The sequence below is a fragment of the Lepisma saccharinum genome, chromosome 8 (genome assembly GCF_977018435.1).
Source record: "Lepisma saccharinum chromosome 8, izLepSacc3.1, whole genome shotgun sequence".
Classification (NCBI taxonomy): domain Eukaryota; kingdom Metazoa; phylum Arthropoda; class Insecta; order Zygentoma; family Lepismatidae; genus Lepisma; species Lepisma saccharinum.
Window position 1 is genome coordinate 93,359,823 of NC_139236.1, and position 27,978 is coordinate 93,387,800.

At 41.2% G+C, this 27,978-nt stretch overlaps 1 protein-coding gene across 3 annotated transcripts in view; it reads left to right on the forward strand.

Annotated features, from left to right (window-relative positions):
• The window catches only part of wry (delta and Notch-like EGF repeat containing weary), a 325,629-nt gene that overhangs the window by 16,183 nt on the left and 281,468 nt on the right, over positions 1–27,978 (forward strand). For 2 of the 3 annotated variants that reach the window (XM_083127304.1, XM_083127306.1), the window contains exon 1: positions 17,059–17,103. The exons of the other annotated variant lie outside the window; for it this stretch is intronic. The gene's annotated coding sequence lies outside the window, so the exon portion shown is untranslated. Of the gene's footprint in view, positions 1–17,058; positions 17,104–27,978 lie in introns of those variants that run through there. 3 annotated transcript variants of the gene reach the window in all.

Here is a 27,978-nt window from a genome sequence, read left to right on the forward strand (position 1 = left end):
TATTCTTCTTCAAAAACACAGCGGACTTCATGGCTATGAGGTTACGGTTAACACACGTCACATTTATCGCTTTTATTGTAGTGCCCCCACTCTCGCGTGTGCATTTGACAATGGAGAACACGTAACTTGTTGTCCGCTGCATCCAATGCTACTTTGGTTACGCGCGTCGTGTACAAATCATGCGATTTACTTGCAATGCGATGATCGGTGCTGAGTTGCCTTTTACCATGAAAAAGGCATTCTTTGTAGTCTTGCATGCTAAATTTGCTGGTACTTATTTTTCCCACCCCCTTCGCTTTCTTGATCTCTTTTTCTTCTGTAATCTTTACACAGTACATTTTGGCACGAAGCCCCGCAAATTCCCTGCTGTAATTACCAACCGCTTCATCTTTGAACTTTCCAATCGTCATTTTGTTTTCTGTCGAATGCAAGTGATGGCCTGATGGTAAGTTGCTAAAATCAAACAGATGCTTCATCTTAGTCAGATCATGTTCGAGGTTTGGTGTTTGGATTAGAAAAATGAAGCTATCCGTATCAATGTAGCATATTTGGATGTTATCTCCATAAAAGGGTTGAAACTGATCGTAGTACGATTGGTACATGTGCAATTTTGATAGTTCGAGAACGGTGGCACCTATGGCAATCGGCTTGTTGAGCATCACTTGCTTCTTGTTCCTCTCAACGAATACTAGATTCTCGCCGAAAATGGTGAAGTTTTTGAAGTAGGGTGACGCGACGATCTTCTCAAATTTCTTTTCGTCCGTGACCAACATTGCATCGATGTAATTACGCACGTTCTCCATCGTCTTGCCGTAGATGGCGTTATTGAACAGTTTGTACAGATCCTTGTCTGCAGGCGATGTCGATTGCGCTCTGCGTCGCGTGTTCTCGGTTATGTACGGTTCGAGCCACTTGCTCTGTCGGAACTTCAATCCTCTATGAATTTTCTTCAACTGCAAGCCGTGACTTATGTAAAATTGGAGGAGTCGGTAGTGCAGAACGTAATTCCGCTTGTTCTCCATGCTTAGTATTAGTTTTGGCTCCGATCCTCCAGGTGGCTTCTCCTTGGTGGGGGCCAGGGCCAATCCGTGATGTTTCTCGTGAAGCGTTTCGGGATAATCGAGATCCACTTCCAAGAAACAGCCCCATTCATTATCTTCCCTCCAGTTGAGAAAATCTTCGCAGGAGAGTTCCTCTTCGGTCATCCACGCGTAGTCGCTGATGGGAAGACACTGGGACATGGAGTGGCCGTACAGGTTGTTGACATCCCAGTAGACAATGTAGGTGTTGGGCTTCGATGCATCGTAACCAGGCGTATGAGGATTGTTTGCCTGAGCATGGCGTCGGGGACATTGGACGATGCCACCGCGTATCGCACTCTCCATGAAAGCATACTGTTCCTTCTCTGTGATGAGGCCCAGTTCCACGTTGGTGTATTTCATCATCGATTCCCAAGTCAATCCCGGCGTGGTGAAGAAATACGCAGGATCCAACTTGTATATCGTGATGCATCTCTTACGAAACGATTCGAAAATATCCATCAGAAGTGTCACGTCCAATTTCAGATAGAGATCGTGATAATCGCGAAAAGTTTGGCAATTGAATGCCGTCCACACACTACGAGCGTGTTCGTAGTCCTCTTCGGAACAGACGTCCTCCGTGAGAGAAGAATAAAATACCTCCCGGGGTGGAAGTTCCGTCTCGTCAAATTTGTCGAAATTGTTGACGTACTCGTAGGGGTAGACGCCCTTGCGACGCAACAGATTCAAATTTTCATCTCTCCCCGAAAAACATTTTTGCTTGGTGGCCACAAGATCTTCGTCGCCAAGTTGAGATGCAAGGCTTGCGAGGCTGGAGGACAGGAAATTGTAAGAGTCCAGGATTCGCACTTCCACGCTTCTTCCTTCTTGGAGAGGGATCCACACTCTCACCGCGATGTACTTCTCCCTCGTTCTCGGAATGATGCTGATTCGAGAAGTTATGTTGTGGAGCTCTTTGACGAAGAGATGTGTGTCGTACTTCTCCGTGTAGTGCAGAAACACGGCAACAAAATGCGACTCCTTAATTTTAAGATTGCACGAATTACAGATGGTGCTTAGAAATAATCCATTCTGGTGGTTATGGTGGACGACCTTGTAATTTTCGGCGGTGAAAGTCTGGTTACACTCCTCGCATCTTGTCGCCGCGTCATGTCTCCGTTGTTGTTCTGTTGTGAGAGCAGGTGGAGAAACGTAAGAGCCCTTCAGGTCGGGTGCAAGTTCTCTCGCGCATTCCGCTATCTTCTCAACAAAATGTTTTGCCGCATCGGGTCCGCAATACAAGATGACATCATTCAATTTTTCTCCGTAGATGGAGAAACTGCAAGGCTCGTGGTGAAAAATTTGGGTCGTGCTTGAGGTAGAGGGATCAGGGTCGCAAGACGTCATGGGAACTTGGAAGCTTTCAAAGTCGGCATAAAGGACGACGGGATGGTGGAGAAGAGCCTGGTGTTTCTGAAATTTCATCTTGGTTCCGGGTTCCGGCATGACATCTTCGGGTTCTGCATTCACGGAGCCAAAACACTTGTGCTGTTCTTTCATCTTCTTACCCCCGCGAAAAATTCTCAAACACCGATCGCAAATTTCGATCTTATCGTGATTCTTGCTGATCTGTCTTCCTACTAATCCTGAGAAATTCCGTATCAAACTGTAACGGCCATCTACAAGCAAGAGTCGAATTACATTATTCTGGGTTCTAGCAGGTCTTAAGACATAAATATTGCCGGAATCGTCAACCCCAAAGACAGAAATATCGATATCTTCTTTTTTTTCCTCTCTATAGTTTTTTTCAAATTGATTGATCTTATTTAGAGGCACAGGATAGGAAATTCCTCTCATCATATTCTTGTATCTTCCCTCGTATTCTCTGTAATTGGACAGGCGTTGGGGGTCATTATTATTAGACGGGTGTAATGCGGCGATGACAGACCATAAGAAACTCTTCTGATCATTACTTTGTATGTTCAACACTGCATTTTGCCTTTTTTGTTTTTTTGTTTTTTTTTGAGTGCTGCGTAACGGTTTGAAATTGCACACTCGAAGCTCTAACATGTGGTTGTGACCGCAAAGACTCCATCCACTTCCTCTACCTTCAAACTCTTCTTGTTTTTGTGTCAGGTGCTCAAATAGCCGTGTCACTATCTCGTCAAGATTCTCGTTATTGTCATCGTGTAAGGCTTCACACCCTACGTAAAAGCTAAAAGTACTTGACTCGGACGAGACAACTTTCTCATACAGCAGGGTCAAGACGAGATGAATTTTAATTGCAACATTAACGAGGCAATCACGTAATTTATCGACTACCAGAGATTTCACATTGTCGAGGAAGATGCTCGAGTCACATTTTTCGTCGCTTCCAGATTTATACGTCATGATGCGTGCATTTTTATTCAAAGCACCATCTTCATGCACATCAATGCGAGATTTTTTTGCCGGCGGGGCTACAACATCATGATCCGGTCGACGACATTTTTTCAAATGCCTAGCAATATTAGGTTTAGAAATCAACTTTCCACAGTTGCGACATGCCACTTTTCCGCAAAGACCGGAGGGACCTGGTTGCGGTTCCATTTTTTCTCTCTGTTATTTATATATATATATATATATACAGAGAAATTTTTTGGGGGGGTTGTGGTGATGGTAGTGGAAAGCGCACTGAAACAGAAGGAAAAAAAGTTGAAAAATGCTAGATATTTTTTCCTTCCACATATATATTAGACGCGAACAGTATGTATGTATGTATGTATGTATGTATGTATGTGTGTGTGTGCACTGTTGTAGGAGGTTAAAAATATACGACATGTAAGTGTGTGTCAATTTTTTATGACTCCTCTGAATATGTGTGTGTCAGACGCAAAACAAAAATATTAATATATCATGAAAATAAAAACTTACCTTTCAACAGAGATGGAGAGAGACTTCAAAATAAAAACTTGTAGCTCACTAAAACTTCCACGATGATATATATGTATACTGCCAGATAAACAATTAAGAATACTGAACTGCCACGATTGACGTTCACCCTTCAAGAGAGATAGAGAAACTTCAAAATAAACTTGTAGCTCACTAAAACTTCCACGATGATATATATGTATACTACCAGATAAACAATTAAGAATACTGAACTGCCACGATTGACGTTCACTATGATAATGATGTACAAAAAAGAAACTGGTACGTTATATAGAAACTCCTCTCCTTTTTCTCCTTCTCTCCTTCCTACTCCACGCGACTCTCTTTGGTGAAAACACAATGAGCGCTATAGTCAATGTCCTAGCAAATAAAAACCCTTGTTGACTGATTTACTCATGCTATATTTTTTTTCAACAAAAAACTTTTGTGATGCGCACAATATCCTGTGGGGGACAAATAACAATAAACGGGATGTTGACAGTTCCGCCCATGTATGTATTGTCGATCATTTCCCCCTCGGCATCTATTCCACGCCCCGTCAGGGTGTGGTGTGTGAAACAAACGATTCCCAGTATAAAACTCAAAAGCGGAAGATGCTGCTGTGTTTGCTTCCGCCACATCCCCCTCTGATTCAATTGTTATCAGGGATGTGATGAATTCTTCATTCAGAACCGTGGGAAAGCTGAAAAAAAATAGAATCTCTTCGGGCGAAAAAAAATGCAAGGTGAATAGGTTCGAGGAGGGGTTGCTGTGGATAGTTTGGTCCGTGATGAAAATGTTACATTGGGCGACGAAACACAATTGCTCCACAGGAACAGGAAAAATTCTACCGAGCGTCGCTATCCACGCAAACATTAGAAATTGCCTGAATACCTTGGGGGGGCTTGGCATAGGATTATCGATTTTCGTTTTTAGAGAATAATTTATGTAAGATTCTAGCATCGAGAATAAACAATATTGATTAAATTTTTGACAACATTCACAGTACAAATCTAAACTCGTGATGATTTCGTCGCCACCATGCACCCCCGGCGAGGTTATATAGGGGCCAGGGATCCTAAAAAAAAACAACAATTATTATTTTGTTTGCTTGCGTCACAATACGGAAAATAATAAGAGGCATACGCACGCGCGCACGTATGTGTGTGTGGCGCATCGTTCCCTCCCCGAGAGAGAGAGGTTTACGTAGGTCGCAATATATATATATAAACATTTGGTCCCAAACTTGGAAAATTACGATAAAATACACTCATCTTTCAAAAATAATAAGATGAGAGGAGAGGTTTACGAAGGTCACGATATATATAAACATTTGGCTCCGGACTTGGAAAATTACGATAAGGTGCACTCATTTTTCAAAAATGAGAAGATGAGAAGATGAGAGGAGAGGTTTACGTAGCTCGCAATATATAAACATTTGGTCCCGGACTTGGAACATTACGATAAAATACACTCATCTTTCAAAAATAATAAGATGAGAGGAGAGGTTTACGAAGGTCACGATATATATAAACATTTGGTCCCAAACTTGGAAAATTACGATAAAGTGCACTCATCCTTCAAAAAATAAGAGAATGAGAGAATGAGAGAATGAGAAAAGAGGTTTACGTAGGTCATGATATATAAACATTTGGTCCCAGACTTGGAAAATTACGATAAGATGCACTCATCTTTCAAAAAATAAGAAAATAAGAAAATAAAAAAATGAGAGGATAAGAGAAAGATAGGAGAATAAGAGGAGGATGAGAGGAAGATGAGAGAATAAAAAGAGAATGACAAAGATGAGAGGATGAGGAGATGAGAGCTCATCTTTCACTCATCACTGCCTTTTTGCGCCCGTGAAACGTCGTCAGCGTAATAAATGAGGCGCGGAACGGGGAGAGAAAGTGGGTTTTTCAACTTTTTGTGGTCGTTTGGTCAAGAAATCAGAGTTGCGGTGGGATGCACAATTTTATACTACTTGATATAATTGATGTATACAATACTTTATGTGATATTATTTCTGTTCTGGGATCCAGAACAGAGGACAGGAACAATAGTGTGAATATAACATTTTCCATCATTGTACTGTTTCTAATTTCGACTCTTTATGTTTACATGGTAGGACAGTATTAACAATATTAATAATATTATTTTTAACATCATGAAGAACATCTTCAATAACATTCTCGATAACGTTTCCCGGGCAGTGAGACAGGCATCCATAATCTCGGAGTCGCAGTGGATTCCGTTCAGGCATTCCAGAGCGGTTTGATATACAAGATTATTTTCCTCATCAAACCCACAGAACCCAACTCACAAGTCCAGAACCCCAATCTGGCATACCAGAGCAGGGAGCCCCAAAAAAAAAAAAAAAAAGGCCGCACATTGGAACTGTCAAATCAGTTATATTTTCTTCCCCTCAAGTTTTCTTAAAGGAATTTGTTGTTTTATAACTCAGTGTAAGAGAACCAGAGAAACGCCATAACATTCTTAAGTTGTTTGACACAAGATGGACAGAAAAGTATCAATACTAAGTAGCGTGACGTGGAATTGTATTAACTTCACAGACTTTACAATTTACTAGTAACAATAATCCGTGGCTCGCCAGCCCTGGAAGGGCCTTGGCCTCTCTTTCGACTGCCAGTCTCCCTCCCACAAACCTACCAAGAGGTGTGGAGTTCTTCAACCGGTAATGGGGTACGTGGGGTCAGCTCGTCGAACTTTCAGCCCTTATAGGAGATTTCCAAGACCGGGTTACGCTACTCACTCGTAGCTCCCCAATTTCCTCACGATGGTGGGTTGTCACCGGCCCTATACACAGGCCGAAAACTCAGACTGAAGACAGGCGGACTCGAACCCATGCCGTTCCGCAGTCGGAGTCCAAAGCACAGCGCCTTAGACCGCACGGCCACGGAGGACAACACAATTTACTAGTAGAAGAGAAATATTTCATCAAGCTCTTCAGTTTCTTCACTGTGGGGAGTTTGAAATCTCTCCACTTGTTCTAACCAAATTGTTTTCATGCAGTGTAAGATTATGTTGGGCACCTGAAAAGGTGGAATGTCCAGTACTGTGAACATGTCAGTATGCCAATAGAGATATTTTAAAAAAGAACTAAGAGAGTTTTCTGAGAACTTTAATGAAATTTATTCCAAAGCAGAGAAACTACTTAGAGACTGATGAAGAAATAATGCACCAGCTTAGAGCACAAAAGAATATTACAAGATAAACCTTCGTTGTCCATTTTTGGACCATTTTGTAGTAGAATTGAACTCACGTTTCTCTGAACACAGTCAAGACTTTGCAAAATTGCAACAACTTATTCCAAAAATGTGAAATGGCTATCCCTCAAAATGTTGGATGCCCTGGTTGATAGATTGGATTTTGATATCCTAATCATATCTAGGCCTGTTATACGTCCCGGATTTACCAGTACAATCCCGGAATGATATCCGGGTGTCTTGGTGTCTCGAATAGTATCTTCGAGAGTGGCGGCGATTGGGTTCCAAAACTGGGGGGGGGCAAAGACAGTATATTTCCCTTTGTAGATATGATTTAGCATAGTGCGAGGGCAAAAGTGGCGAATAGTGGGGGGCAACTGCTCCCCTCGCCCCCCCTAATCGCCGCCACTGTCAGAGATGCCCAAATGTCTTGGAATCGGGTGGGGAAGATGAAATGATTAAGGGCATATTTCCTGAACTTTATATTTAAATGCGTAATATTGAAATGCTCATTTTACTAAACAATCTAACTGTAAATTGATCCGCTTCCTCTCAATAATGAAAGTAGCGCAGCCGTCTGCTAGGAGCACTGAATTTCAGTTGCAAATCTCTTCCATTGCATAGTAATCTGTTTATGTAATCAGTTAGTGCTTGGGTGTCCGCACTGTTCAGTCCCCAGTTCTCAAAGTTTCGACATTTTGAGATAGCAGCTTAGTTCATTACGGCACCAAAAAGGAATTGCAACATTAATGATATACTTCGTTGTTCTTTTAAGAAGTTTAAATGGATATGTACATACACACAACTCTGTCGGGTCCAGCACCCCCTCCCCCGCTCCCCAACAAGTTTCTGGTCAGCAGTATTCCGGATTTTCACGTATGAAATATAGAACCCTAATCATACCAAAAGTTGACCACCCCCTTTACGTGAACTATATATACGCCCTTGACTATGTAGAACTAAGAATTACTTTCTAAAATGCAGCATTGATACAGAAATTTAATCAATTTAGCTCGTTCCAATGACTTTCAAATGTAAACAAGTGAGTGTATTAACTTATGCCATTTAAAGTGTGCTCAGTTAAAAAGAACGGACATAGAACATATGTAAACATGGCGTTGTTAATCTTGTGATATTAGAAAACCACTCTTATAATGTCCCATACTGAACTTCTAACTTGGGATCACCTATTGAGGCACTACTGTTCTCAATCCGGCATCATATTAGTTCATTTCAACCTAAAGAGATTCAGTTTGGTGGAACTGCGTATTAATCACATGCCGTTAACAAACTCCTGAAGATTTGAACTTTCCGACTGAAATATAAGGGACTAAAAGTGACCTTCGTAGTTCTTATGAGAACGAGACCTTAAAAGCTATTATATGAATTCATGATGTGCAATAAATTACTTTATATATAGAGAATTATTAGTTACAGATTTATAATGTTATATGTCAAAATGTTCATGTATTTATTTACACAAGTTTAAAATAAATAATATTTCAAGCAAATAGATGTTCCATCTTGCGAGCAAACATTCAACCATTGTCTTGAATATCCATTGTATTTAAAAAAGGAAATACACGATTGCCGAGACGCCACAGCCATAGGCGTAACCTGGAGGAGGCAGGGGTGGACTTGCCCCCCAATTTTCAGGTTACTAAATTTAAAAGTGAAGGATAATTTTGTTAACCTCTTGGGACATGAGGAGTAAAGTGTTGAAGAGTATTTTTATGATAACACAAGTTAACAGTCGTGCCCCCCTGAAGTTTGGTCCTATGTTTCATTCTGCCACCGAAGTTAAGTCCCAAGTTTGCTTCTGCCCCCAAAGTTAAGTCCCAAGTTTAATTCTGCCCGCAAAGTTAAGATTCTACCCCAAAGTTAAGTCTCAAGTTTGATTCTGCCCCCAAAGTTAAGTCCAAAGTTTGATTCTGCCCCCAAAGTTAAGTCCCAAGTTTGATTCTGCTCCCAAAGTTAAGATTCTACCCCCAAAGTTAAGTCTCAAATTTGATTCTGCACCCGAAGTTAAGTCTCAAGTTTGATTCTGCCCCCAAAGTTAAGAACCAAGTTTGATTCTGCCTCGAGAGGTAAGTCTGAAGTTTGATTGTACCCCTCAAATTTAACTTCCAATTTCGATTTTGCCCACCCCCATCCAGGTTACGACCCAAGTTACGTCCATGCACGCAGTAATCTGAGCCCTGAGACGTGTTCTATATTGTGTAGTGATCTTGAGTAACGTGCTCTGTAAAGATATAAAAATATGATAGGCCAGGATAAATAGTTCATTATATGAATGGCTGTCGGCGATACTGACACGGCACAGATCTGGTGAAATGTGTTCTTCTGTTCAAGTGCTGATTTGCTAGGACGTGAAGAGAAAATACTCGTACCTCCAAAAATAATTTCCATGTAGGTATTTATGACACAAACATGATTAAATGTCTATTTGGAATGAACTACATAACACCACAAAACTTCCAATGGTACTATTATCGTATGGGCAAAACACCTCAGAATCATATATTTCGGACTTCTTTACATCGCTAACGTGTTGCGGAACATTTCTTAAGGCGAAATAATGCATTTCTAACTAAGATAATGTTTATTTTCTCTATTTACGAGTACTTACTGTTACTTGTTGTTTCGAATCTGTAACACATTATGGCCGTGATAGCATACTGGTTTAGGGGGCGTTCTGAGAGTGTTTTGTCGATTTATGCAGTGGTGCAACCTCGTTCACCGGAAAATATCTACTTTCGTGCCCCTATTTGAAATTATGCTAATACGTCGCATTTACGTATAGAACTTGTGAAATAACCTTGCGATTTACCACGTTCATTTTCCATAAACAGCAATTCGGAACCATCTTCCTTTCGCAATTCGGAACCATCTTTCTTTCGCAATTCGTTAATGCTCTTCCTTTACGCACAACACTCTTGCAACCTTGAACATTGACGTCAGACGAGGAATGCCTACGTGGTTAGGTTAGGCCTGTTAGGTTAGGTTCCATTAGCATAAATACAAAGAAAAAATAACATTTTCGCTAAGAGACGCGTTACCTTTGTATTGCCTAACATGAAAAAGGTCTCTCCTGTGACGTCAGAACACAATGTTGCTAGGGTGTTGTGCGATAAGTGACACCCATTCGGGTCGGAACCATCTTTCTTTCGAAATTTGTTAATGCTCTTCCTTTACGCACAACACTCTTGCAACCTTGAATATTGACGTCAGACGAGGAATGCCTACGTGGTTAGGTTAGGCCTGTTAGGTTAGGTTCCATTAGCATAATTACAAAGAAAAATTATAAAAAAACCTCTCTCCTGTGACGTCGGAACACAATGTTCCTACAATGTTGTGCGATAAGTGACACCAATTCGGAAAAAATGGCTTGTTCCGAACTCGACAGGTGGTTCTAGTGAAAACACGGCGAGGCTGAAACACTGGCTACGGGGTTGCATCGTCTTAACACACGGAACATTGCACTCTCAGGCAAAAAGCAAATGGCGTGAGGAGAAACAGCGTGTCGGACAGAGATTTTCGCAGAAAACAACACGCATTCACATTAAAATGGATCAAATCTACATTCAGGAACTTCCAAAACGCTCAAGAAAATGATTTCCGTAAGTACTTTCTCCTGTAAATTTGAAGGAAATTTCAAGGAATCCGTTTTGCCCATACGATAATGTTACCCTTCCAATAACACTACAACACTGCATTTTGAATTACCGATGAGATAAGGTAAAATAATGTAAAAGAGTGTTGTTATGGAACTGTAATTCGTTTATAAGCAATACCTCAATTTCCTACGCATATATCTAGGGCCTCCCCCATGGCGCAGTGGTAGCGTCATTGCCTTGTAATCAAGGGGTCCCGGGTTCGATACCCGGTGGAGGCACAAGTGGTTCGGATCCCACTTTAAACTGTAGGTCCAGTCCCGATTAGCCTTACTGTGCATAAAGTGGACTTAAAACAGCAACTCAAACCAAACCAAACCTACGCATATATCTCTTTCACGTGCCGCTATCTATCGGCAGGAAGATGAAATGCAATCTTGCTATGAGCATCTTCTCTTCCCTACTTAGTCGCTTAATGTAAACAAAGGGAGGAAAAGTGGCTGAGAAGCTAATTACGTTTTAATCGCCGGAATTTTCACGGAGCAACGAAGAAGCTTTCATAAAACCAGGAGCCGAAGAGGGAAAAGGGGGAGGGAATCTAATATGGAAGACATTTTAGGATTAAAGTAGAAATGTCGAGGGAGGGAATTTAGCCTTTGAGCTGACGGAGGTATTAAACGCCGTTTTTACTTTGCTGAAGTAAAAAAGAATATGATTTTTCCACAAAGACTGGCCGATAGCTTAACACAGGATCAGGGTATCTTGATAAGTAATCTGGTAAATGTAGGGTGTACAGTGGGATCCATAAGTATTGCTCAGCAAATTGTCCATGCCATTTTTATCTTCATGCCATGTATTTTTAAGAGCTCTATTTTACCGTATACTGATTCAGAGGTTGTAAGCAGATTCTTTGGTGTTTTTGTCGGTTCTTGAAGCTTCCAATGCATAAAACAAAGAGAGTGAACGTTGGGATGTACAATTTGCTTGGCAATACTTATGGATCCCACTGTACATGTGTGTGTCTTGTGTAAAATGTATACTACGTTGCATGGGCGTATAGTTCACGTAAGGAGGGGGGGGGGTCAACTTTTGAAATGGGGTTGCTATATTTCATAATCGAAAATCAGGAAGACTGCTGACCGGAAGCTTGTTGGGGAGCGGGGGGGGGGAGGGTGCTGGACCTACAAAGTTGTGTGTATATACTTACCATTATCATATTCTTTACACTTCTTAAAAATAAACAGAAATCTACTTTGAAGTATATCATTAATCTTGCAATTCCTATTCGGTGTCATAATGAACTAAGCTGCTATCTCACAATGTCGAAACTTTATTTGAGAACTGCGGACAAGTTGAACCCCTCCTTAAATACGCCCATGCTACATTATATTGATTTGATTTTGATTTAGTTTATTTTACTTCGCGTTTTGTGCCTCTTGGCTAATTTGCGAAGATGGGGATGAGTGATGAAATGATGAAATTGATGAATGGACATTCACAAACAACCAAGCCCGACCGGGATTCGAACCCGGGACCCTTGGCGTCGCAGCGCGATGTGCTAACCACTCGGCCACAGGGTCGGGCACTCCTTATTTACTGGAGTATTTCTATGTAATTGTAGCGTACTAAACAAGCTGTTTGCTTTGCAACGGCGTATAATAATTTACCCATTAGTAGATTGTTAAAATATAATTCTTGCAGTACAACTGTTGTTATTTCGACTACAAGATATAGAAGGTACCTGTAATTTATTATATAAAAAATATGTACTTCGGAACAATTTTAGGTTTCTCCATGATTTAAATAACTTTTTCTTCGCTCTTTCCTTTTCTCCCATCGTAAATAATTAAATAGCTTCATCAGTTTTCCATTAGATGGCCAGCGTAAACATCACGTAAACTAGTGTCATCATCCAGGGGGCATTGTTTTTCTTGCCAATGCAAGCAGTGTTGTCAACCACAGCATAATGTTGCCAAACCTAACATCTTTTCATACCATTGTAGGCACCTATACTAGCATGAGAAACATTTTTTTGACAGGGAAACATAGGTGAAAACATGTTCACAAAAAAACTAACGTGACGCCATTCATTGTCGGCGAATACTGACCATCTTTCAATATATTTGCAAACGTGCGCGTAAATGTGACCAATAGCACGGTGGCAGTACTTGGAGAGGGAATGCAAAACCAACGATACATGTGATTGGTTGATGACATCAACTCTTCGTGTTTGTTAAAATGTGCAAAACATTATTTTGTTTTGCTTATATGGGCTTATTGTGAGTGGACCTACAGTTTAAAGTAGGATTTGAACCACTGTGGAATGTGTCTCCGCCGGCGACCGAACCTGGGACCATTTGCTTACAAGACGACAGTATAGGTCACTAGACTATTGGAGATGCTCTCGTTGTAATGTTTTGGACTAAAAGTTTACTTGTCGGACCCTGTGGCCGAGTGGTGTCGGTCCCCGTGGCGGAGTGATTAGCACAGCGCGCTACAACGCCAGGGGTTTCGGGTTCGAGTCCCGGGTAGGCATGGGTATTTGTGTTTGTCTGTCATGAGAAAAATCTATAAAAAAGTTCAATTGATATGAGTGAAAGTCGTGTGAATGATGGGGAATACTTCCGCATAGGGGTATTCCTTTAAAAAAAAATGAGATGAAAATCTGTTGAAATCAAGTTTGATTCAGATCTTTCTTTAAAAAAACAAAACTGGTTAGCACATCGCGCTGCAACGTCAAGGGTCCCGGGTTCGAATCCCGCTCGGGATTGGTTGTTTGTGAATGTCCATTTAAAATTTCATCACTTCATCACTCATCCCCATCTTCGCAAATTAGCCAAGAGGCACAAAACGCGAAGTAAAATAAACTAAATCAATCAATAAAAGTTTACTTGTCAAGTATCTGTTAAGGGCTCAATAGAAAAATGGTTTCTACAAAAGTTTGTTTACTTTTGTATGGAGGATAAGAAAAATAAATAAATAACAAACAAACAAAATTTAGGTTTCCTGGGGAAAATCTTCAAATGACCTTGGAAACGCCACCCACTAAGACAAGTATAATGACATTTGCTTTCGTCCTTAGTCAATTAACTTTTATTTGAGACATTTCTTTCGAAAACGCTTCATTTGTGAAATATTACACATTATCAACATAAATGGTCCACCCTGTATATGGGTGTGGAAGTTTTCTAAAAAATAATTGTGAAACTCCTTAAAATACAAGGGACTTCCTGGTTATTCAATTCAGAAATACAGAAAGAAATAGGAAAGTGAATCTGTATTTAGGATGAAGTTACTTACAGACAATAACGTTACACGTAAATGACGATTTTGGGGTGGTGTGTGGGGGGCAGGTCTCCTTTGTGGAGTTGGCGGTGTAACGTGCTACGAAAGCTAAGGCTTCCCACTTTGAAACTTTGTTAGGCATCTTTGCACTATCCCATCAGCATTATTAACAATGCATTACATCGCGTTTGGCATATCACAGTGTGAAAGGCAATTTTTGTAGTTGATGGGTTGGCAACACTGTATGCGAAAGCCAGACAGTACACACACTCACTCTTGCGTCGCCGGCCTTCACGACGTACACGCTACGCCAACCTAGATGCCTTGTGTTGAGAGCCACGCAACTTGTGCATACTTCTGCTTCTTGGTAGACGAACAGCAGACGAATGGGACAACGAATTATACAGTTTAATTATATCTTCTGCAACGACGTTTTTCACCATGAGAATGGATTATAGGTATGTGCAAGACTGTTTTGTGAATCTCTAAATAACGCGTCAAGAGAACTGCAGCCAGAGGCGTGCGCAGACTAATTCATTTATGGGTGCCTTAAAGAGAGTTTCAATTGTCTGTCTGACAACCGAACTAACCTAACCACGTGCCAATAGTTCGTGGAGCTAGCGCCAATGGTTCGTGGGGCTAGCGTCAATGGTTCGCAATTATTTCCAATTTCTAGATCCTGATACTAACACGACACCAAATTTTAATTGTAGATTAGGCACACACAGGAGTTGTACTACGTACCAAATTTTAACTATGTTTGCCCAACCGAACTAACCTAACCACGTGCCAATGGTTCGTGGGGCTAGAGCCAATGGTTCGCAATTTCTAGACGTGACAGACAAATTTTAACTTGAGATTCGTGATTAGGAGGCCTCAGTTAGTGAGTATGCCAAATATGAAGAAAATTGGAGAGGGGTCCGGTCATCTCAAGTCATACCAACTATTACATATTTGAAGATGAAATTATTATAGACTCTTTTGAGGATTATCTGAGAATTGAAGCTGAGAGCAATTTTCGAAGTGTTCTTGTCGCTATTTTAGTGTGCATATAAAGGGTTTTTATTAATAAAAAGCGGCGAAAGTACTTAAGAGATGTCAGGTTTTTACTTATCGCAGGCCATACTTTGAGATCAAAGTTATTTGTATTTTCCGTGCGCTGGAACCAATTTATATTTCGTAAAACGCCCATAAATTCAAGCCTGAGTAGATGTACTAATTTCGTTTTGACCCTTAACAATGTGCATTCAGAAATTGTTAGTGACTATGCACGTTTGGGAGAGATTATGATTTGAGATGCATAAGAAAGATGGAGCAAGTTGCACTATAATTAAGAATGCATCTTACAAGTCCACGAGACAAAACTATTAAAGCTCTCCATCACTTGGTAGATTCTACATTTTCTTTAAATCATTGTGTGTGTGAAGAGAACAGTGAATATGAGAATAGGGAGCATGCTTGAATGCTCAATCCCCCAAGCTACTACAGATGAATTTTATTATAATGTGTATAATAAATTCAACCAATTTCTTTATTTTGAAATGTGTTATTCAGTTGCTCAAATTTCGATGTAGTAGTTAAAGTAGATAAATAATGACAGCGAGGAAGACAGCTAAGTTTATGCACGAGATTGATAAGAATTGTACGACAGCCAAGATCTCGTTTGTTCTCATTTTGCCAGAAAATGTGCAAGTTTTCACGTAACGTAGTTAGGTTAGCACAGCACGCTACAACGCCAGGGGTTCCGGGTTCGAATCCCGGCCTTGCCATGTGTTCTTTGTGAGCGTCCCTTCATGAATTTCATCATATTATAACCCATCCTTATCGTCGCGATTAGCAAACAGGGTAGAAAATCAATCAGTCAATAATTGGTGTAGGAGCCGAACAGACATGTCACAGCTCAAGACTGATACCATATCAGGGGCTTCCTAAAAAGAATCAGGTTTGATATAAATAAGCCGTAGCTATACTCTATCCCCGATATCTGTGGCGCATAGCGGCAGAAAAGGCAGGGGGAGGGGGATCGAGTGGGCAGAGCAAAGCAATACACGCTACTCGAAGCTGCAGTATCTTTCTCCTCTCCACGCAATCTCGTTTCCTTTCAAGTTTTCATTGGTGGAGCCGTCTCGCGTCACTACTTGCGCAGAGACTTGTTTTCGTTCCATTGCTCTAGAGATAGCCGGGACAGAGTGTAAGAAATCAGAAGAGAGCATTTGGTTTATTTGATAGAGAAAATATTTCTCGGAAAATGATTCTACCAGGTCGTGATTTCAACGGAGGTGCGAGGCAGGTGACGAGAAATGAGCACCCATCAACATGGTAAAGTCATTCGCAATCTACATTTTACCTTCCTTTAACTATTTCTAACTAGCTCTACACTTAGGTGGGTTCTGAGTATGCCCAACCCCCTGCCCCCGGAATAGAATCTCAGATTACAAGGAAGATTTCAGACCGATGCGACGAGATACGCGGTGATTTCACACCGAAGCTACTACCAACACGAGCCCCTTCAGTCTAAATAAAACATTCACCGCGAACAACAGAACGAGACGACACAATGCACGGTATTGAGAGAACGACCCGGTCAGAGCGACACGCAAGTGACACACGCTGCTTGTCGCGTCGGTTCGAAATAATAATAATAAAACACATCGCATTATGGACAGTAATAATAACTACTACAGTACAGTAGACATTACATCCTGTAATACAATTCCATTTTGTTTTTTGCGTCTCTTTCGGCCACTTTGCTAATCTTAAAGCAGAGCTTGAAAATGTGACATGACTTTATAAACACCCTGTATTTGTACGAGACTGATAATTACTCTCTCAGCTCTCGCATCACAGGTTAAAATTTCTCCCATGTAGCATCCAGTTTTGCCTGGAGAAAGACAGAGCATCTCTCCCTCTCTCTGACATCCCCTCTTTCCTCCGGCGAGATCCCGACCGTGGCGCCACGTGGTCGAAATCCGTACTGCACCACCACAGTCGCGGATGGGTGCAGTACCCGAGTTCACCCGGATCGGAGTGGAGGCTGCTGCTTCGATTGTGGTAAGTCCTTCTCCATTAGTGGGCGTGTCTCTCTGCGTAGCATGTGTGAGTGTGTGTGTATGTGTTGGCTCTGCATCGTTCAGTGTACCGACGTGTTAGTTCCCGATCCCCGTCTGCTGCAATCGGGTTTCGAAGCCCACCCCGCACGAGTTATCGCAGGTTGCGAACAGCACGTGGACATCGAATGACAACAAAGTGTGATTATATGTAAGATCAGTCCAAAGGTGTTTACATAAAAGGTGTGTCGATTAAACCGTTCGGAGACTTTCGGCAATATTCGTTTCTGACATCATCATGTGCTTTTGTCAATTCTTCAGGAACCGGAGATCTTGAACGCTTTTGAATTTGAGATTTCAAGACATAATTGATAGTAAATTAAATGGATCTCTGAATAAGAAGCGAAGTATAAAGAGAATTGCAATTGTTTATTCAAATATTATAATTGCATTGTAAATTTTTCGCAGTCAATCTGATCTTGCGTTCACAGTGTTAATGTTAAGATATGCTAATTATTACGCAAGTTTCTATTTTACTTTGCAATATAAATGCTAGTTGTACCGAATTTCATTGAGACAGTATGGAATTTTATGGTATTTTTCTTAAGAGATTGGATAATGTTTTAGTACAAATTTTTGTGCATGTTGTTGTTACGTGAATCTTATTTAGTAAAGTTAGGAATGTTGATAACGAAAATTGCAGCAACTTGAAATGGTGGCGACATCGAAACGTATTAAAGCGAGTATTCAAGAGACAATCTACGCTTATGTTTTTGCGAATATAGTCCGTATTCTTCTGTTATTAGTAATGCAGTTTTGCCACGATATTGTTCCACAAGAAAACAATATCCCATGTAACCCACCATTGTTTGCTATAGAAAACTGGTAATTCTACAACTTGGAACAGGTAGTATTTTATCTGTACACAAACAGACACAGACTTCAAACGTATATGTATGTATATATACAGGATGTCTCATAATAGCGCAAACTGATACAGGTGAAAGTACACGATAATAGAAGCAAAAAAGCCTCTGTAAACATGGGTCTGCAAACGAGCCGTTTTCGAGATAATCGCGAATGTGTCATTACAAGCCGCCACTGACTTCATTGTTTGTAAAATGCTTTGGAACACCGCCGGTTCATTTCGGAATTGCTCACAAGCATGTACAATTATCTGTACTGATTGTATCCATCCTGTCTGATTACAACGCCACCTCTCGGAAATGTTCTGTTTTGTAAAGAAAGAGCAAACCTCGGAACGCACAAGGAGTAAAAAAACTCGGCGTTTACAAAATGCAATCAGTGACGGCTTCTAACCACACATTCGCACACATTATTAGCATTTTACCAACTGGGACGACGTTTACAAACAATGAAGTCAGTGGCGGCTTGTAATCACACATTCGCGATTATCTCGAAAACGGTTCGTTTGCAGACCCATGTTTACTCAGACTTTTTTGCTTCTATTATCGTGTACTTTCACCTGTGTCAGTTTGCGCTATTACTTATGTGACACCCTGTATGTATCTATAAAATTAATGTGAACTCATTCACGTAACAGACTCATTAGGCCAAGATTTGCCAAGCGGCTTTTGATTGGATCACGCGTGGTCAGCGTGTCGTATTCCATCGGCGCTGTTTTCTGGCTTCCTAGCCCGGGGTCTAGCACTATGTTTTTAAGTAGCTCTTTAATTGTTCTCATGATTCGAATTCATAACGCAGGTCAAACCCGTGACCATTCACACCAAACGCTAGGCAGAAGCCTCATTTTCAGTTTAATTGTGAGAAATGTCAGAACAGTTAATACTGTAAGAAACATCACAACACACACACACACAGCCCTACAGGTGATCAAAGAGGTTGCCTGCACATTTGAGCTTCTACGTGCATTTGCCATAGTGCAGGTTAACTTAGGATAAGTGGAAAGTTCTAAACAACTTGCTAATCTCCACACTGAAAGTAAAGAACACAGGGAACAGGAGATTGCTATCCAGTTCCCGACGCTGTGTCCGAATCTGCAAACGCGACGTTACGTTATTCCCTGTCGCTCTACTGTGCCGTTGATCGTCCGAATCGAGAGGTTCCCGAGTAGTATAGTTGCCGCTTAACCCGGCAGGTGTCAGTTCGAATGTCACCCACCGCACAATAAGGAAGCCTATGGCAGACACCAACCAAACATAATGTTTACTACTTGGCATGTAATTTGTTCTTTTAATTTTTTTCCAAATACAGTTACCGATAAAATGTCAACCTAGCACTGAATTTTAGAACGTCTATTCCTCTAAAAAGAAAAAAAGGTGAAAGTTGCAGCATTACTGCCGAGTGGAGCGCTACAGCGAGTTGAAGCGTGCACTTTCGCGTGTTCCAACTCTCCCCTCCCGTTTCATCTATGCCGTGGATTCGGACTTTATAACGCTACGGGGATTCCTTGAGTGAAACTGTGCTCTAGGTGGCAGCACCTTACGATTCGGACACGGACTCAGCCAAACTATCACCATCTAGTTCGCTGCATTTTTTGACACTAGCTGTAGTGCAGGTTCATCCCGGTGTCAGGCTGGTGCAAGGAAATGCCGTTCAACGAAGTAGACGAGTACCGGTGTTCAAGTTCAGAAGATTCAACAAATGCCTGTCTGCTGCTTTAAACGTTCATTTGATTATGTAACATGCATCACGTGATCACACACCACACATTACAACGCTCCAGAATGTGGTGGAAACGGCGCAGACACCAAATACACTACTTGCCATCAAATCAACGAAGTAGACGAGTCTGTGTTGCACATCATAACCCAACTGGACGCGCGAGTGCAGAGAGAGCCAAAAAAGTGTAGCGAACTGGACGAGGCTACTACGATCGTGGTTACAGCGCCTTGAATAACGTAGTGTGGAAAACGGCACAGTTCTGCGCGCTCTGGCTGGTTCCACTCGAAAATGATCCGCTAGAGGCGCTGGTGTTGAACCCGGTGCTTGGTATTCGTCTGCTTATAATGGAAGTAAATGGAGTTTTCGCTGCAACGTCTGATTCTTTTACATGAAGCATTTCTATGAATGTGATAATTGCTATGATATTTGGTACAGTGGTCGCGAAGATATTAACGAACATCCTAGACAGTCAACCACATCCTCTTATCGTCATACTTTCGTTAATAATACGGGAGAAAAAATACGCATGGAATGATCTTGGCAAACTAAATTTTTCTGTATGAATTAGGTTCATTATTATTATCATCATCATCATTTCTTTTAAAGATATACACACTGAAGCATTTGTATTTTTCATATTTACTGTCTCTTTTCTTCCGCTTTAAACTAATCGCGGCGATGATGATAATGATGATTCCATGAAACGACAAGGGGAACACCACAAAACTTAAGAAAACTTTCAAACCAATGGGACAAGAGACACGGGATGTTCACACTGTCACACTAGTGACACACACTTCCAGACTGTAAAATAGCATTCATTGCACATGAGGGTCCAAACAGCAAACGACACGTTCATATGGCGTATTCGCGTGCTACTTGTTATTTCGGTCGGAAAGCTCCTTAAAGGAAGGGTACTCAGACCGAAGCGATGCGCTACAGGGGGAGTTCCCAACTAAGTGACATCGACATGGTGCCTTCAGTCTATTGGCAAGCGTTCGCTGCTAATTGTGCGAACAACAGATAGGCGACACGAAAAACCGCACTTTACAACAACAGATCTAGGCGACACGATAAGTCACACGTGTCGCTTTGTCGCTTGTGCGTCGCTCAAACTGGGCCATTTCCTCAATAGCTTGCAACATGTTGCCGTGGTTTGTTGTTTGCGCATGCGCGATGCAATGAGTGTCTTGCTTTAGGGAGATTGCGCACCAAAGCGACAAGGGGCACGCGACACTTATCGCTTCAGGATTTCACCAACCGAACGCTGGCCTGTGTTTCCCGTCATGCCGCTACGATGTGAAATGTTGCTCTTGATTGGCTCGTTTCCAAGCAACATGTGTCGCTTCGGTGTGAAAGTTTCCTTGGACCGAAGGACCCGTGTCGCTTTGGTGTGAAATCCTCGTATAGTTTGTCGCGTGTCGCTTTGGTGTAAAATCTCCTTGAGGAAACTGTGCAGTCAGAGCTTGTGTCCCTACGGTTCGAAAGGCTACATTGATTTCCGACTGCTCGCTTTCAAGCGACACTTGTGGTTTGTCGCATCGGTATGAAATATCTCTCAGGATACTATTTATATTCTAATAACATAGAAAAATAAACTCTAATACACAGTCCAAGACCTGACGTCAGGAATCACATTGCGATGTTTCTTCGTGTGCTACGCACGCATGCTATTTATTTATTCATTTTATTTTACTTTTCTTTCCAAATTAATGCCATTTCGTAACTGCAAATCACTCCACAAATATAACTGTTTCCATCAATTCACGTACCGCCTTTCAAGACAAACAAATCTACATAATATATTCCAAAAACTAACAAAGCCGCATTACTTTCATAAGAAAATTAGCACCGACATTGATCGCACTGCCATCTATGTTTGTCATCCGTCTGGGGAACCAGTTTCTTGGTTCGTTTTCCACACTACAATATTCAAGGTGCTGTAATCGTGGTATTTTGTAGACAATTGCCACCCGCGATGAGACATGGATCCATCATTGCGAACTACAAAAACACGAGAAAAAGCACGGTGAAAACATCCACATAAGAACCTGTGCATACCCTCCTCAAGAAGCAGCTAAAGGAACGTCGTCTTTACAGAAATGCAAAAGCTACTAGGATTGCGTAGGGACTACAGTATGTGGAAAGTGATATATTTATTTCTATTTAAAGGTAGGCTATTAAATGAATTTTGTCATTACTCTATAGATTCATCTAGTATTATGAGATAAATACAACAACCGGCTAAAACAAATTTTGTAACTTTATTCCTAAAATAATTTTGTTACAGCATGGCAATAAGTTTGCGTGTGTCATTAACACTTGAAAACATGTACTCACGCTTAACGACACTCTTGATAGTAGAGCCATTTTCTATTCAAGAACTTCCGGTTGGTCTTGCGAAATCTATCACCCTATCTTAACACTAACTGAACTTCAAAACGAATAATAAAAAGAAAGATTAATGTCTTGCAAAGCTGAGGCATGTAATTTGACTCGGGCATAACAATGGAAGCCAATAATTTCATTCAGATTCTTGCTGCGATACAACGCTACCTACCGATTACATCTGTCAGATGGAAAGCGTCACGTGATCTGACTATCTTAAGGCCTTTGCGCGGCACGAAATTACTGGTGGTATCAACAGATGTCGTTGCTGCACGTTCAACCTTGATATCAGCTCGGAATCGCATTATAGACAGCAAATTGACTTTAAATTATTTATTATGTGCAAAATGATTTTATAGACGGCAGCTTGTAGCGATAATCTTTATTACTTTTGTAGTATTTCAATATAGTATGTTTTTCTTTGTAACTAATAAGAAAATAAGTAACGTTTTATATTATTTTCAAGCATGTAACAAATCCTGCAATCAGGAATTTTTAGAACAACCTCCCTCAGGAAATTGTTAAATAATTTTTAAATGTCAATAAAATAAATGTAATGATAACAGTTACTACCTACTTTGATGGGAACAAGAAAGGATTTTCTCCCTTTCCCGTTCTTACATAAACGGGTTGCCAGGTACTTGGGCTTGCCTAAGGTTAATGCATTCTTTATTTGACTCTTTCTGTCTCGCTTGTTTTCCTTTATTTTTATTCTCGTACTTGTTCTCAATTCTTCTATTTAATTATTTATTTCTCTTCGACCTTATTAGTGTACCCCATCGCAACTTGATTGGTCTCGTTTTTCCCTTTGGTTCGAGTGGTCCCATGTTCGATCCCGGTATAAGAGAACTACTCGCACGGACAATCGGAGAGCTATTTGAAAGCAAATTATAGGGCTCCTGTCTCGAAAGCCAGAAAACAGCGGCGATGGGACCAAATGCGTTGACCACGCGCTACCCAACCAGAAACCTCTTGACGGCTGTTCTCGTCGTTTGGTTCGAGCTTCTCTTTCTCTCTGTCGTCTACCTTTCTGTCCCTTTCTCTCTCGCTCGCTCTCTCTCACACAATAACATTTCTAATTTCAATAACCCCTAAACAAGACGTCACATGATTTTTAATATAGGCATATCTCGTGTCAGAGAATTTTTTTAAATTTTGATCCCCGACCCTTAGAAAATTTTCTGCGTCGCCCGTGGTGTAATCGTCATTTGCTTATTTTTTTATCACAAAATGTTGTCAAATCATATTTAACGATTGTAACTTGAATCGTACAAACGAGTATAACATTGAAGATAAATATTATTGTTGTACCTAAGCAAATGCTTGAAAAAAGAAAGGAAAATATTGGTAAAAACCGACCCCGAATCTTAGTACGAATAATTCGGAGACGAGACTTGTTATCAATGAATAATTCTGCCTCAGTATAGATTCTATTCTTAGGATATAAACACCCGCCTTGGTATCCATTGCAACGTCCACTCACGCAGTGCTCAGCACCAAGGCGCAGGAGTACTGGTACTGGCTGCGTTCAACACGCTAAACACTGCAGTTGGAGGGTCGGCAAAAGTTACCCATATGTGCTAACTGATTCAGTCGTAGTACAAGGACTCAGAAATATCGCAGGGCTTGCTAGGTGCAAAGAAAGACTAAACCAGGTTTATACATATATATGTAACAGTTTATTATAATCGTATCACAAAGATTTCCTTTAGCACACTTACTCAAGTGTCTTTACCTTTACCCTTACCACTCACTTGCATCAACAAATTGAACAGTATAAATGACAATAAAAATGGCTAACAATCTCATGTCATAAACCTTCACACTGTACTCAGAATTTGAACTCCAGGCCTTTCTGCCTAGTACTTACTGATTTCAAAGAGTGCTTCTCGCTGAGCTAATTTACAATTTTTTTTCATTTCACATTCCACTTTTCAGGTTTTTAACCTTTAATTCTCCTGTCACAATATTTGATAACATTTACCAAAAACAACGACCACGCAAGGTCTAACCATGAGCCCCGTTCCTCCACGTAGAGGTGGACCCGTTAACATTCACAGAATACAGCGACCACGTAGGGTCAAATAAAAATAAGCGAAAGTAATAACCGTAGAGGTGGATCCGTTAACACATTTTAAACATTTAGCATGCATTATTCATCCATACCTTCCCAACAAACACAATACTGCGACTTCGCAGGGCTGTTAAATGTGGCGACCTCGCAGGGTCGTTACATACGCCCCTTCCTCGGGCCAAAAATTTTTGGTAGAAATTTAAAACTTACAATTTCTGAAAAAATTTTTTACTGGAAATATTAAAGATCAACCAGGTAAGAGTCTCTGTCTCTTCTACACTAAAGTCACTTGGTCCTCTTCTTCCCCTACTACTTCTCTTCTTCGCTCCGGAGAACATCTGTAAAGGCGAAGGTTGTCGAAGTTAACTCTGTCGACTGGGTTCTTGTTCGTCGGGTTCAACAGCCGGGCAGTGTTGCTTCGAACATCCGTAGCGACATAGGGGCCAATAAACACCTCAAATAGCTTGGCGATTGTCTTATTCCTTCTGGAACTCAGCTTATGGTTCCTGACATCTTTCTTAGTTTTAAGTAGTGGAAACTTTAGGATGGCTTCGTTCTTTTTCGGGTCTATTTTAATCTTATCTCCCGAAATTAAATGGCCTAAATAAACCAATTCACCTTTAGCAAAGTTACATTTGCGAAGTTTCACGTTGAGTCCAACTTCTTCTAATCTATGGAGCACCTCTTCTATATGTTGGATATGGCTATCGAAATCCACATCAAAAATCAGAATATCGTCTATGTACACTGTCAGATAACTTTCAGTTTCAGGTCCAAAAACTGTATGCATAACTGACACAAAGGTAGACACAGCATTAGATAAGCCGTAAGGCATCTTCAAGAATTCGTACTGGCGACCTTTGTACGAAAAAGCAGTGTATTTTCGGCATTCTGGTTTCAAAGGAATCTGTAAATAGCCTGAAGCTAGATCTAAACTCGAAAAATACTGGGCTTGTTTAAATCTCTGCAATGACTCATCAATAGGTGGCACTCAGCTTTTAGGAACAATCATAATAGCATTTAATAGTCGAAAATCCAGGCACGGTCTTACACTACCATCGGGCTTATCCACCACTAGTAATGGATTTAGATATGGTGATACCGATGGTTGAATAATGTTCCAGCTTTTCCACAAGCTGAGTTCTTTTTCTAGAGCGGCACAGGATATGGCGGGCGATGAACTGGTTCGGTACTTTTTAAAAGGATCTCACATTCTGCACTTTCCATGGTACCGGGCTTCTCTGAGAACACTGCTATATATTGATTCAGCACTTGCAGCAACTCCTGTTTCTGGGAATCATTCAGAATGTCTATAGTTTCGACCTTCTCCTTGAGGTCTGTCGGTTTATACATCCACTCTTCGTCTCTTTCATGGACCTTTTGGATGTACCGCACAATTTCAACATCCAGTGGATTCCCTACATCTTGATCCGGAGTTTTTCCAAAATACAATTTTACTGAGTTTCTTCTGAAATTTATCTCGGCCTCGTGCTGCTTCAAGAATGGCATGCCCAAAAGAAGATCTGTAACAAACCCTCTCAATATAAAAACTTCAGTACTGAACACCATACCTTCAATCTCCAGTTCCACACGTCTGCTGCCAAAGACACGCTTCCTATGGCTCCCAGAAAAATCCACCAATCTTATCTCTGGAACCTTCTGCACTTGAATACCTGGAATTTGTTCCTTTAACTTAGTCCAAACTTCATAACTTAAAATAGAGCATTCGCTCCCAGTATCTATTACACAAGTCACTGGTATATCTATTAACTTTGCAGCCACTGCTGGTGATTTATATCTAATCCTCGATTCCCTTGCGGATTTCAGTTCACTCTGTAATTTTACTTCTTCTGTTTCAGTTAGTTGAAAGTTAACCTTTAGTTCTTGGATAGTTGTATCAGGTCGCTCCTCCGAGGCCCCTTGCCTAAATGGGAACGAAGCACCTAGACAAGGATCTAGTTTGTTTGGCAGGATTGAGACCTTTGATTATGCAAGAAGTCTCGGGTTGTTTCTAGGGCTTCCTCCTGCTCAGAGGTCATAACTTCTCTGGAGGGTGACTGCCTTCCACTTGGTCCCGTGTCTCTAGGTGAAGGTCGCCTAGGTGAATTAGGATCACTGCATTCTTGATTGTTTCTCCTCCTATCGGGAAATCTACGATCTGGCCCTTGATTAGGTCGATAAGGTTCCCATCGGCCATCCTGGTTACGGTTCTGTCCTCTGTTACCTCCACCCCTATTAAAATTTCGAGTTCTCCAAGAGTTTTCTGGTCTAGTGTTACTCCTGGTCTCAATGCTTCGCACTTTGAAATTCTTATTGGGAAGTTCTTTATTTTTGAAGTCCTCTTTATTTCTCCAGAAGTCGGGGTCATCATATATTTCAAAGTCCTTGAGGAAGCTGGTCAATTCGTCAACTGTTCGGGGAGAGTGCGCAAGGCAGAGATTTCGAGTTCTATAAGGTAACTGACCTATGATTAAATTCAGCACCTCGCTCTCGCTGAAGTTGTCACTTAGATTCCTATAGGCGGCGTAAATGCTCCAAGCGAAGCTCTCCATATTTTCATGTACTGGACGGGAATATCTTCTATTTCTTACTGCTGTTAATTGTCTCTGCTTAGCCTTCTCCGAGGCAAACTCTTCTTTAAATTTTATGCAGAAATCAGCATAGCTAACAAAACTGTCTATGTTACCTGCCAGCCAATGTTCAGCTTTACCTGTGAATACTCTAGGTAGCAATTCGAGTCTGTAATTGTCAGGTACTTGCATGAGCTCGAAGCTTACATTGAGCTCACGGAGATATTTCTCAGCTGACTGAGCTTCGATATCACCCTTGAACTTGGGGATGTGTGCGATGTCAGACATTCTAGGCATTTTAAATTCGGTTCTTCGCCGAGGAGATGTCCCGTCGGAACTATCTGTTTCTCTAGGCCGCTTACGCTTATCCGATTGAATGGTTCCCATATAGAATGGATTCTGCACCACTCTAGGAGGTTCATAAGAGGCTGCTTCAGGATTCAGACTTCTATTTCGTTCAATGGAATCTGGGAGAACATCAGAAGGCACTCCCGGTTGTAGCTGCAACCGTTCAATTTTATCTTGCAGTTCGCCTACTCTTCTAACCATAGACCCAGTCTGCTCCTGTATTTCTTGCCGAAGAGATACCTCCAATTTCTGTGTCTCTCCGCGAAGAGAGTTCACCTTTTCGCCGGTTGCTTTAGCCATCGTTTCTGCAGCTACTTTCTGTTCTTGGACAGCCTTCTCCATAACTACGGTCTGCTCACTCAGAGTCTTTACTGCTGAACTTATGGTTTCTATAGATGCTTCTATCTGCTTAACTCTCTCTGGTTCTTCACTTCCATTTTCCGTCGTAGACTGAGCTACCAATTGCAGACAGACCTCTAAATTTTTCTTCATTTGTTCCTGCTCTTGCTCCATTTCACCACGCCAGACAGCTAAAGGTTCTAATTGTTCTTCCACTACTTTCACTACTTCCAGCTGACAAGAGATCCTAATTTTATCTAATTTCTCCCTAAGACTTTCTAACTGGTCTGTCTTATGTTGGGAGAACAGTGTTCGCATCTCTGTTCTGCTTCTTTCAGCTTCTTGCTGTCTCCTCTCTTCTTGACCTTGAACTAAGGCATGGAGAGTCTCTAATTCTCTTTCTCTCTTCTCTTCTGCTTCTCGTTTTTCCATTTCTCTTTTCTCTTCTGCTTCGCGTTTTTCCATTTCTCTTTTCTCTTCTGCTTCACGTTTTTCCATTTCTCTCTTCTCTTCT